Source organism: Salvelinus fontinalis, chromosome 21, assembly GCF_029448725.1.
Source record: "Salvelinus fontinalis isolate EN_2023a chromosome 21, ASM2944872v1, whole genome shotgun sequence".
In the NCBI taxonomy this organism is placed as follows: Eukaryota; Metazoa; Chordata; class Actinopteri; order Salmoniformes; family Salmonidae; genus Salvelinus; species Salvelinus fontinalis.
This window is the reverse complement of record NC_074685.1, coordinates 36,361,583-36,374,859: the sequence shown is the minus strand read 5'-3', so window position 1 is coordinate 36,374,859 and position 13,277 is coordinate 36,361,583. Positions and strand designations below refer to the sequence as shown.

Below are 13,277 nucleotides of genomic sequence, written 5' to 3'. Positions count from 1 at the left end.
TGCACGTTTGTAAATGTATCCTATTATTTCATTGTCCCCCACAATGAAATCAGGGAAGGGACTGTGGACCTGTCTCCACGAAAACTTGGGGGAATGATGTATCTTGCCATAGAGATCTGGCATTTACAAAATTACTCTGATTGGCCCAATGTGTGTGCGTGTTTGTGGGAGGGTGGGCACTTTTTAAGGAATGTCAAGTGCATTCAGAAAGTTTTCACACCCCTTGAATTTTTCCACATTTTGTTGTGTTACAGCCTGAATTTAAAATGGAGTAAATTACGATTATTTCAGTTGCCTAGGCACAATACTCTCTTATAAAACGATATACAGTATATTACAGGGATGTGGTAGCCTAGCCTACTGGTGATGTTAAACAGTTGAGATCTGATATTCTGCGCAACGCAAGACGAGATGTAGGCCAATGTCATAGGCCAGGGATGGGCAACTTTGATAGGGGTAGGGCCCACAACAAATCACAACTCCTCATGAGGGGCAGCAGTTGCTCACGTACTGCATACCCAACCAGATATTCCGAGATTTTCATAAAACAACCTCACATATGTGATCTCTCGTTTCTGCGCCACGAAATTTTGCGCAAGGCAAAAGAGTAGATTAGGTGTTACTCATTCAGGGCAGCAGACTGCAGGTGTGTAGAGTTACCTGAGCGCACCGGAGCTTCGCTCTGCCACTTCTCACAATGGTGCTTGTTTGCTAAAGTTAGATCAAAGCTGAATCAATGTCTTGGAAGATCACATAACCAAATATACAGTGTTTTCTGAAAGTATTCAGACCCCTTGACTTCTTCCACATGTTGTTATGTTACAACCTTATTCTAAAATGTATTAAACCATTTTTTCCCCTCATCAATCTACACACAATACCCCATAATGACAAAGCAAAAACAGGTTTTTAGAAATGTCAGTAAATTTATAAAAAATATTGCATTTACATAGGTAATCAGACCCTTTACTCAGTACTTTGTTGAAGCACCTTTGTCAGCGATTACAGCCTCGAGTCTTCTTGGATACAGCTTGGCACACCTGTATTTGGGGAGTTTCTCCCATTCTTCTCTGCAGATCCTCTCAAGCTCTCCCAGGTTGGATGGGGAACATCACTGCACAGCTATTTTCAGGTCTCTCCAGAGATGTTAGATCGGGTTCAAGTCCGGGCCACTCAATGACATTCAGAGACGTGTCCCGAAGCCACTCATGCGTTGTCTTGGCTGTGTGCCAGGTTTCCTCCAGACCTCACGCTTGGCATTCAGGCCAAAGAGCTCATTCTTGGTTTCAACCCGCCCAGATAATCTTATTTCTCATGTCTGAGAATCCTTTAGGTGCCATTTGGTAAACTCCAAGAGGCTTCCATCTGACCACTCTACCATAAAGGCCTGATTGGTGGAGTGCTGCAGAGATGGTTGTCCTTCTGGAAGGTTCTCCCATCTCCACAGACGAACTTTGGAGCTCTGTCAGAGTGACCGTCGGGTTCTTGGTCATGTCCCTTACTAAGGTCCTTTTCTCCCGATTGCTCAGTGTGGCCGGGCGGCCAGCTCTAGGAAGAGTCTTGGTGGTTCCAAACTTCTTCCATTAAAGAATGATGGCGGCCACTGTGTTCTTGGAGACCTTCCATGCTGCAGAAATCTTTTGGTACCCTTCCCCAGATCTGTGCCTCAACATAATCCTGTCTCGGAGCTCTTAAAACATCTCCTTCGACCTCATGGCTTGGTTTTTCCTCTGACGTGCACTGTAAACTGTGGGACCTTATATAGACAGGTGTGTGCCTTTCCAAATCATATCCAATCAGTTGAATTTACCACAGGTGGACTCCAATCAAGTTGTAAAAACATCTCAAGGATGATCAATGGAAACATGATGCACCTGAGCTCAATTTCGAGTCTCATAGCAAAGGGTCTGAATACTTATGTCAATGTAATATATCAGGGTTTTTTTAAATAGATTTGTAAAAATTTCTAAAAACACATTTTTGATTTGTCATTATGAGGTATTGTGTGTAGATTGATGTGGAAAAACATTTAGCGCTGTAACGTAACGGGTTTGAATACTTTCTGAAATCACTGACAGCCCTTCAAATGATTGGACTCGGTTATTTCAGCCACACCCGTTGCTGACAAGTGTATAAAATCGAGCACAAAGCCTTGCAATCTCCACAGACAGACAATGGCAGTAGAATGGCCTTACTGAAGAGCTCAGTGACTTTCAACATGGCACCGTCATAGGATGCCTCCTTTCCAACGAGTCAGTTTGTTAAATTTCTTCTCTGCAAGAGTTTCCCCAGTCAACTGTAAGTGCTGTTATTGTGAAGTGGAAATGTCTGGGAGCAACAACCGCTCAGCTGCGAAGTGGTGCCACACAAGCTCACAGAACGCTACCACCGAGTGGTGTAAAGCTCACCACCGAGTGGTGTAAAGCTCACCACCATTGTAATCTGGAGCAGTGGAAAAGCCTTCTCTGGAGTGATGAATCACGCTTCACCACCTGGCAATCCGACGGACGAATCTGGGTTTGCGGATATTAGGAGAGCGCTACCTGCCCCAATGCATAGTGCCAACTGTACAGTTTGGTGGAGGAAGAATACTGGTCTGGGGCTGTTTTTCATGGTTCAGGCTAGGCCCCTTAATTCCAGTGAAGGGAAATCTTAACGCTACAGCATAAAATTACATTTTAGATGACTCTGTGCTTCCAACTTTGTGGCAATAGTTTCCTGTTTCAGCATGACAATGCCCCTGTTTACAAAGAGAGGCCCATACAGAAATGGTTTGTCGAGATTGGTGTACTTGACTGGCCTGCACAGAGCCCTGACCTCAACCCCATCGAACACCTTTGGGATGAATTGGAACGCCGACTGCAAGTCAGGCCTAATCGCCCAACATCAGTGCTCGGCCTAACTTATGCTCTTGTGGCTGAATGCAAGCATGTCCCCGCAGCAATGTTCTTACATTTAGTGGAAAGCCTTCCCAGAAGAGTGGAGGCTGTTATAGCAGCGAAGGGGGAGACCAACTCAATATTAATGCCCATGATTTTGGAATGAGATGTTTGACGAGCAGGTGTTCACACACAATGGCAACCATGCACAACATACTTGTATGACTGTGTATTTTCATATACCACTCAGTGAAATACCTGTACGATATTTATAGTAAGTTGTACTTGGAGAAAATCAGAACTCACTAAAATGAAAATGGATTGCCCTCCTTTCAGTAAAATGTATTTTATCTGACCATCCCTGAACACTTGGGGAAAAAGTGACCGTCCCCTATACCCAAAATAATAATTAAAACATAAAGTGGATAGCAGAGAACATGCCTACCATTTACCCTCACTTCTTGGACCAGAGCCCTAGATATGCTGTTTTAAAAATGACATGACAACGTGAAAACATTACATGGCAAAGTGACAATTTGTACAGTGCTTAGAGCTGCTGGCCAGAAGGTTGTGGGTTTGCAGAGTAAAAATATCTCCTTTAAAAAAAACATTGCATGAATCTATCATTGCATTTGTGGGTCCGAGAAAAAGTAGCCTTTTATAAACGAATTATATATCTCCTTGACTATAAAAGGTTGTAACTCAACATCTGAATGTCATAGAGATGGCCCAAATATATCCCCATATGCATCAGAGTCACGTCTTCCCTCAGGTACTTTGTTTATTGCAAAAAAGCATTGCGGACTAAAGCGCTGTTATAGATTGCTTTGTATAATCTGCTCCTTTTTTATTTTCTAAAATGTTATGCTAACAAGTGGTAGGCCTATGCTTTTTGCCATTTTATTTTAACAAAAGGTATGGCGTACCCTCACATACCCCCTTCAATTTGAGCCCTGGTTTTAACTTAACACACCAAGCCCTTCACTGACATATAGATATTTAAAGAGTACACGGTGGGTGGAGGAATTGGCTGACAAATCTATGGATAGCAGCCTATAATTTTGTCTGTCAAACGGGTGGGCCTACCTCTTACTTCTTAAATAGGAAGAAATCAGCTCCAACACAAAGTGCTCGTGTTGTTAGTAAAGCCTAATTAAAATGAACACTCTTCAAATGAATTACACCTTCTCTAATTAGCGTCCACGTTCTGTAAATTCCAAACCGTCCCTTATGTGTTAGTAAACAGGCAGTCAGAGAGGGTTTGGGATTTTCCTTTTTCACTGGACAGAATCACATAGTAAAACATTTTTACATTTTAAAGTTAAAGTTGTCACCTTCTAACTCCTCCATTTAACAGACATCACTGTGGTGGAATGTTAGGGAGGATGAAACAATTCTTTGATTCTCCTCAGCATTCTTCTCATTTCAGTGCAACTTATTACATCTGCAGGCGTGTGTGTGTGTTGGCACGTGCGAATGTGTTCATGTTTGTGTGTCGGCTGTAGAGAAACCGACAGTCTAACAGATAGGTAGAAAAAATGACAACATGCAACGGTACTGTGCATATCAATCAAATTATGTTCAACCATATTTAATGAGCGCCACACATTTCAGTACTATATATTAAACATGAGGAAAATTGTTAGATTCAAACACCAAGGACCGCTTTCCCAGAAAACAGACTACACTTACAGTGTTACCTTAAAAGCATTTTCAATGGACCTTCTCAGCTGAGCATCAGTCCAAGAGGAAGCTTAGGCCTGGATTTAATCAGATCGAGCATTAACCAGCGTTGGCCGACCTCCGCATAGCAGATGTTTGGCGGTGTTGGAGGTGCAACTGCTGTACAAACGAACATATCGGTGAGCGGCTGCTCTTGTGTGTCACAAACCACTCCCTTTACTTATTATCCCTTATTGCGTTAAAAGTTCCTAAACGGCACTATCGATTTTCGAAATAGCCTAACGACTCTCAAATGTCGAAACATAATTCATGTTGATTATGATCGGTGGATGTATGCATGTTAGTTTAATTCGAGTGTTTGAAGGTCTAACATGGCTGCATGGGATTTGTCAGATTATACTCGGGTGCGGTTTCGCTGCATCCAATGGCAGTGTCTGTGGTAAGGCAACACAAGGAGCCGATTGTGGATTTGGCAGCACTGACGCAGTTCCACCTCTGATTCTGCCAAAACAACGCAATGCACATGTCAATCTGATTGAATCCAGCACTTAATCTGCGTTCAGAAACCCGGCCTGAAAACCTGAAAAATTGTGTGTGCTAAAATAAAAATATAATGTTTGACAAGCCTGCTGACTAGGTAATATTCTAGAAGTGAATTTCAGGGAGGTGGAAGGGGGAAATTCTGCATAGTCCACACTTTTTTTCTTTAAATCTTGATACATGTGTTCTTGGATCGCTCTACCCCAGTGGTGTCAAAAATATGTTCTGCGAGGGATTCCAATTTGGCCCGCAGGTGGTTTGAGTAAAAAACATTCCTGGGGGGGACAAACTCAACATGCTTTAAAATTACTAAAACCAAATCGGAAATGTATAGAAATGATAATGGATCAGTGGAGGCTCCTCAGAGGAGGAAGGGAAGATCCTCCTCTTTGAATTTCATAAAAATAAAAATAGTGAAACAATAAAAAAGTTTGCCTTTTTACATACAACTATACTAAATATATTCACGTTACCAAATAATTGATTAATAAACTCCATCAAAATGCATAATTTTAAGCTAGAGATATCTGCATTGGATGTGTCTCTATCCATCGCATCCGCCGATGTCGCACTTCCGCATCTGCGGTGAAAGGTGGCAGAGCTAGAGCAGTGATTGTCAGAACATAAGACGTGCCGAAAATCGATCTTCTAACGAAAATGTCTGTACTGTCCAAGCGGATTGACCTACAAACTTATGACCACTCTATGGAAAGGGGAGCCTCTCACGAACACGATGGTGGTCTCCATTTTGCTCTACGACCCCCCACAAGTGTCTGAGGACTCGTCTGAAGTTGGTACTTTTGATGTGCCAACTTCTGTTTTATAGCGCACCAAACCATTTGGGCTACAAACTAATGTGACCCAAATGTGAAAAGGGGAGATTCTCACAAAAACGATGTTCTCAGTTTTGCTCTATGACCCCGACAGAGCTTTTCCAACAGTCTTAAAGGAGTTCCCACATATGCTGAGCACTTGTTGGCTGCTTTTCCTTCACTCTGCGGTCCAACTCATCCCAAACCATCTCAATTGGGTTGAGTTTGGGTGATTGTGGAGGGTATCACTCTCCTTGGTCAAATAGCCCTTACACAGCCTGCAGGTGTGTTTTGGGTCCTTTTCCTGATGAAAAACAAATGATAGTCCCAGATGGGATGGTGTATCGCTGCAGAATGGTGTAGTAGCCATGCTGGTTAAGTGTGCCTTGAATTCTAAATAAATAACTGACAGTGTCACCAACAAAGCACCCCCACACCATCACACCTCCTCCTCCATGCTTCACAGTGGGAACCACACATATGGAGGTCATCCGTTCACCTACTCTGCATCTCACAAAGAGACAGCGGTTGCAACCAAAAATCTCAAATTTGGACTAATCAGACCAAAGGACAGACCTCCACCGGTCTAATGTCCAATGCTTGTGTTTCTTGGCTCAAGCAAGTCTCTTCTTGTTATTGGTGTCCTTTAGTAGTGATTTCTATGCAGCAATTTGACCATGAAGGCCTGATTCACGTAGTCTCCTCTAACCTGTCTAGGATCAGCGTGGCGCTAGCGGCACACCCCCCCCCCCCCCCACTGAAAAACCAGTGCCGCGAAATTCAAAAAAAATATTTTTTTTAAATATTTAACTTTCACACATTAAAGTCCAATACAGCTAATGAAAGACACAGATCTTGTGAATCCAGTCAACATTTCCGATTTTTAAAATGTTTTACAGGGAAGACACAATATGTAAAGATGTACATCTATTACCTAAAAACACATTAGCATAATCCACCATCTTTTATTTGTCCACCAACACCAGTAGCCATCACCAATTCGGCTAAACTAAGATATTTATAGCCCCTAACCAACAAAAAAACTCATTAGATGACAGTCTGATAACATATTTATGGTATGGGATAGGTTTTGTTAGAAAAAAGTGCATATTTCAGGTAGATGGCATAGTTTACAATTGCACCCACCATCACAAATGGACTAGAATAATTACAATGAGCAACGTGTTTACCTAACTACTAATCATCAAACATTTCGTAAAAATACACAGCATACACGAATCGAAAGACACAGATCCTGTGAATACAGACAATATTTCAGATTTTCTAAGTGTCTTACAGCGAAAACACAATAAATCGTTATATTAGCTTAGCACATAGCAATTAGCAGCCCAGCATTGATTCTAGCCAAAGTGAGCGATAAAAGTCAACATCGCCAAAAGATATTAATTTTTTCACTAACCTTCTCAGAATTCTTCCGATGACACTCCTGTAACATCACATTACAACATGCATATACAGTTTGATCGAAAATGTTTATATTTAGCCCCCAAAATCATGGTTAGACAATGTGAAATGTAGCTCAGTTGGTCAGAAAATGTCCTTGCGCCACTTAGACAGTGATCTACTCTTATACATAAATACTCATAAACGTGACTAAAAAATACAGGGTGGACAGGGATTGATAGACAATTTAATTCTTAATACAATTGCGTTATTACATTTTTTAATTTATCCTTACTTTTCAATACAGTTTGCGCCAAGCGAAGCTACGTCAAAAAACATGGCGTCCTAAGCCACTAAAATGTTTCGACAGAAACACGATTTATCATAATAAAAATGTCCTACCTTGAGCTGTTCTTCCATCAGTATCTTGGGCAAAGGATCCTTTCTTGGGAGAAATCGTCTTTTGGTGGAAAGCTGTCCTCTTGCCATGTGGAAATGTCAACTGCGTTCGGGATGAACTGAAAAGCGTGCCCAACTTTTCACATCGTTGCAAAAATAAATGTCCCAAAATCGCACTAAACGGATATAAATTGCTATAAAACGCTTTAAATTAACTACCTTATGATGTTTTTAACTCCTATAACGAGTGAAAAGATGACCGGAGAAATATAACAGGCTAAACTAACGCTTGGAACAAGTGCGCGCCGGTGTCCTCTTGGCTCATGACGCAGCTCCCAAAGAATGACTAGCTTCAGGGTTTTTTCATTTGTAGGGCCTGTGAACGCGCAATCGACCCCGTTGGAATCGTCATCACGTAAAGGCATCCAGGGGAAGACGTAAGAAGTGTCCGTATAGTCATAGCAACGACAGTGCCCTTTTAAATGACTTCAGAACAGTGGCCAACATTTCTCAAATCTGACTCCATGTCAGGGAAATTGCTGTAGAATGGGCTCTGTTCCACTTAGAGACAAAATTTCAACTCCTATAGAAACTATAGACTGTTTTCTATCCAATAATAATAATAATATGCATATTGTACGATCAAGGATTTTGTGGGAAGCCGTTTAAAAAATTAGCCAAATTAGCATAAGTAGTCTAAACAGCGCCCCCATCCCCAACAGGCTAAACAGTTGATGTTGAGATGTGTCGGTTACTTGAACTCTCTGAAGTATTTATTTGGGCTGCAATCTGAAGGACAGTTAACCCTAACCCTAATTAACTTATCCTCTGCAGCAGAGGTAACTCTGGGTCTTCCTTTCCTGTGGCGGTCCTCATACGAGCCGGTTTCGCCATAGCTCTAGATGGTTTTTGCGACTGCACTTGAAGAAACTTTCAAAGATCTTGAAATTTTCCAGATTGACTGTCATTTCTCTTTGCTTTTTTGAGCTGTTCTTGCCATAATATGGACTTGCTCTTTTACCAAATAGGGCTATCTTCTGTATATCACCCCTAGCTTTTCACAGCACAACTGATTGGCTCAAACGCATTAAGAAGAAAAGAAAATCCACAAATGGACTTTTAACTTCTTTGTGATAGGGGGCAGCATTTTCACTTTTGGATGAATAGCGTGCCCAGAGTGAACTGCCTTCTACTCTGTCCCAGATGCTAATATATGCATATTATTACTATTGGATAGGAAACACTCTGAAGTTTCTAAAACTGTTTGAATGATGTCTGTGAGTATAACAGAACTCATATGGCAGGCAAAAACCTGAGAAAAAATCCAAACAGGAAGTGAGAATTCTGAAGCTGGTCGATTTTCAACTCATCGCCTATTCAAATCCCAGTAAGATCTGTTTGCACTTCCTACGCCTTCCACTAGATGTCAACAGTCTGTAGAACGTTGAATGAAGCCTCTACTGTGATGTGGGGCCGGATGAGAGGTGTTTCAGTCAGTGGTCTGGCAGAGTGCCAGTTCTTGGTCACGCGCATTCCAAATGATATCGCCTTGCGTTCCATTACTTCTGTAGACACAAAGGAATTCTCCGGTTGGAACGTTATTTCATATTTATGATAACAACATCCTGAAGATTGATTCTCTACTTAGTTTGACAAGTTTATTCGACCTATAATATAACCTTTTGAAGTTTTCGTCCGACGTTCGCCTGGATCTGCGCGAGTGTTTGGACATGTGTACTAAACATGCTAGCAAAAGTAGCTACTTGGACATAAGTAATGGACATTATCGAACAAAACAACGATTTATTGTGGAACTAGAATTCCTGGGAGTGCATTCTGATGAAGATCATCAAAGATAAGGGAATATTTATGATGTCATTTCGTATTTCTGTTGACTCCAACATTGCGGAGAAATGTTGTTATATCTGAGCGCCGTCTCAGATTATGTCATGGTGTGCTTTTTCCGTAAAGGTTTTTTGAAATCTGACACAGCGGTTGCACTAAGAACAAGTGTATCTTTAATTATATGTAAAACATGTATCTTTCATCAAAGTTTATGATGAGGATTTCTGTTATTTGACGTGGCTCTCTGCAATTTCTCTGGATATTTTGGAGGCATTTCTGAACATGGCGCCAATGTAAACCGAGATTTGTGGATATAAATATGCACATTATCGAACAAAACATACATGTATTGTGTAACATGATGTCCTGTGAGTGTCATCTGATGAAGATCATCAAAGGTTAGTGATTAACTTTATCTCTATTTCTGCTTTTTGTGACTCCTATCTTTGGCTGGGAAAATTTCTGTGGCTATGTACTGACCTAACATAATCGTTTGGTGTGCTTTCGCCGAAAAGCCTATTTGAAATCAGACATGTTGGCTGGATTCACAACATGTGTAGCTTTAATTTGGTATCTTTCATGTGTGATTTAACTTCTCTAGGATAGTTGGGACGCTAGCGTCCCAACTGACAAGCACCCCCAACCCCCCCCTCACTGATTAGCACAATGAAAAGGAAAATCTAAATATCATAAAATCACAAGTCCAAGACACCAAATGAAAGATACAGATCTTGTGAATAAAGCCACCATTTCAGATTTTTAAAATGTTTTACAGGGAAGACAAAATATGTAAATCTATTAGCTAACCACGTTAGCAAAAGACACCATTTTTCTTTGTCCACCATTTTTTCTCTCCACCAGTAGCTATCACCAATTCGGCCAAATAAAGATATTGATAGCCACTAACCAAGAAAAAACCTCATCAGATGACAGTCTGATAACATATTTATTGTATAGGATAGGTTTTGTTAGAAAAATGTGCATATTTCAGGTATAAATCATAGTTTACAATTGCACCCACCATCACAACTCGACTAGAATAAATACAGAGAGCAACGTGTATTACCTAATTACTAATCATAAAACATTTCTTAAAAATATACAGCGCACAGCAATGGAAAGACACAGATCTTGTGAATTCAGACAATATTTCAGATGTTCTAAGTGTTTTACAGCGAAAACACAATAAATCGTTATATTAGCATACCACATATGCAAACGTTACCCGAGCATTGATTCAAGCCAAAGAGAGCGAATATATATAAAATATATAAACATTTTCACTAACCTTCTCAGAATTCTTCCGATGACACTCCTGTAACATCATATTACAACATACATATAGAGTTTGTTCGAAAATGTGCATATTTAGCCACAAAAGAACGTGGTTATACAATGAGAATAGTAGCCAACCTGGGCTGAAAATGTCGGGCGCCATTTTGGACAGTGATCTCGCGTAATGAATAACTAATCATAAACTTTACTAAAAAATATAGGGTGGACAGCAATCGAGAGACAAATTAGTTCTTAATGCAATCGCTGAATTACATTTTTTTAATTATCCTTACTTTTCAATACAGGTTGCGCCAAACGAAGCTACACCAAACAAAATGGCGGCATAAGCGTTTAACATTTTTCGACAGAAACACGATTTATCATCATAAATAGTTCTTACTATGAGCTGTTCTTCCATCAGAATCTTGGGCAATGAATCCTTTCTCCGGTCTAATCGTCTTTTGGTCGAAAGATGTCCTCTTGTCCTGTCGAAATGGCCACTAACGTTCGACCGGTACTGGAAACGTGCCCAGCGCTTCAAAGTGCATCACTAAGAAATGCCTCAAAATCGCACTAAACGGATATAAATTGCTATAAAACGGTTTAAATTAACTACCTTATGATGTCTTTAACACCTATAACGAATAAAAACATGACCGGCGATATATAAGTGGCTAAACCAAAGCTTGGAAGGAGGCCAGTCCGACGACCACTCTGCGTCGAGCGCACTGTTGAAAAGGATGTTCTTTCCGCTCCAGGGTCTATTTATATAGCCCGGATTGCGCAATCCACTCCATTCAAAATCTCCCCGCTTACTGACATCTAGAGGAAGGCGTAGGCAGTGTTTGTAGCATCATAGCATTCACAGGGACTTATGAACTGACCTGGGAGCAGGGGCCAAGATTTCTGAAATCTCACTCCCTGGCAGGAAAAGTGCTGTAGAATGAGTTCTGTTTCACTCAGAGACATAATTCCAGCGGTTATAGAAACTAGAGAGTGTTTTCTATCCAATAATAACAATAATATGCATATTGTACGAGCAAGAATTGAGTACTAGGCAGTTTAATTTGGAGACCAATTTTCCCTAAGTCGAAACAGCACCCCCTATATCCCAGAGAGGTTAATGGAAGTTTGATTTTTATAGTATTTTATTTGAATTTGGCACGCTGCATTGTCTCTGGCTTTTGGCCAAGTGAGACAGTAGCGTCCCGCCTAAACTCAGATTTTTGGATATAAATATGAACTTTACCGAACAAAACATACATGTATTGTGTAACATGAAGTCCTATGAGGGTCATCTGATGAAGATCATCAAAGGTTAGTGATTCATTTTAACTCTATTTCTGCTTTTTGTTACTCCTCTCTTTGGCTGGAAAAATTGCTGTTTTTCTGTTGCTATGTACTGAGCTAACATAATCGCAAGGTATGCTTTCGCTGTTAATCCTTTTTGAAATCAGACACTTTGGCTATCAGACACTTTGGCTGGATTAACGAGACGTTTATCTTTAAAATGGTGTATAATACTTGTATGTTTGAGGAATTTTAATTATTAGATTTCTGTTTGAATTTGGCGCCCTGCAATTTCACTGGCTGTTGGTTAGGTGGGACACGACCGTCCAACATATCCCAGAGAAGTTTAACAAGGCACCCCTGCTATTTGAAATGCATTCCAGGTGACTACCTTATGAAGCTGGTTCAGAGAATGCCAAGAGTCTGCAATGCTGATTATCTTTTTGGACTGTCTTTTTTGCCATTCATGAATGTTTTATTCAATGCGTTTCTCCGGGCTATAGTAGTAAAGGCCAAACTTCAGTATTTCATCCCCAACATTTTTTTAAAGCATGTGATACCTAAAGGGGTCCTAAAATTCAACATCAAATAGCTAAATAATCCATAATATGACCATCATAAAACAATTCCATATGTCAGTTTAGAACCGCCACCTAGTTTCCATCCTCCTCTGGGTACATTGAATTCAATACAAAACCTAGGAGGCTCATGGTTCTCACCCATTACCATAGACTTACACAGTAATTATGACAACTTCCGGAGGACGTCCTCCAACCTATCAAAGCTCTTGCATTATGAACTGACATGTTGTCATCCCAATCAAAGGATCCGAGAATGAATCTAGTACGGAAAGCATAAGCTACTGCATTGCATAAATTGTTGTGAGTAATTGACTCAAAGAGAGAGAAAGACAATAATTGAACAGTTTTGAACAAATAAACATTTTCAAAAATGAAGGAGAAGCAAGACAGAGAGAGAGCTATCTATATATATTTTTTTACTTACCCAGCTAGCAAATGCAGCTAGCTAGTTTAGCATACTCAAACACCTGGCTCAAACAGAGAGGGATGCTATGTTACCTAGCTGGCTATGGCTATCCAACAGTGGAACTCTACCAACTGAAGGTACGTTTTTGGTTTTATTAATTTAT

The 13,277-nt window shown here is 40.6% G+C and overlaps 1 protein-coding gene across 3 annotated transcripts in view; it reads left to right on the top strand.

Moving 5' to 3' along the window:
• Positions 1 to 13,277, top strand: part of LOC129818807 (contactin-associated protein-like 4) — a 224,462-nt gene that overhangs the window by 125,755 nt on the left and 85,430 nt on the right. The window lies entirely within an intron of this gene.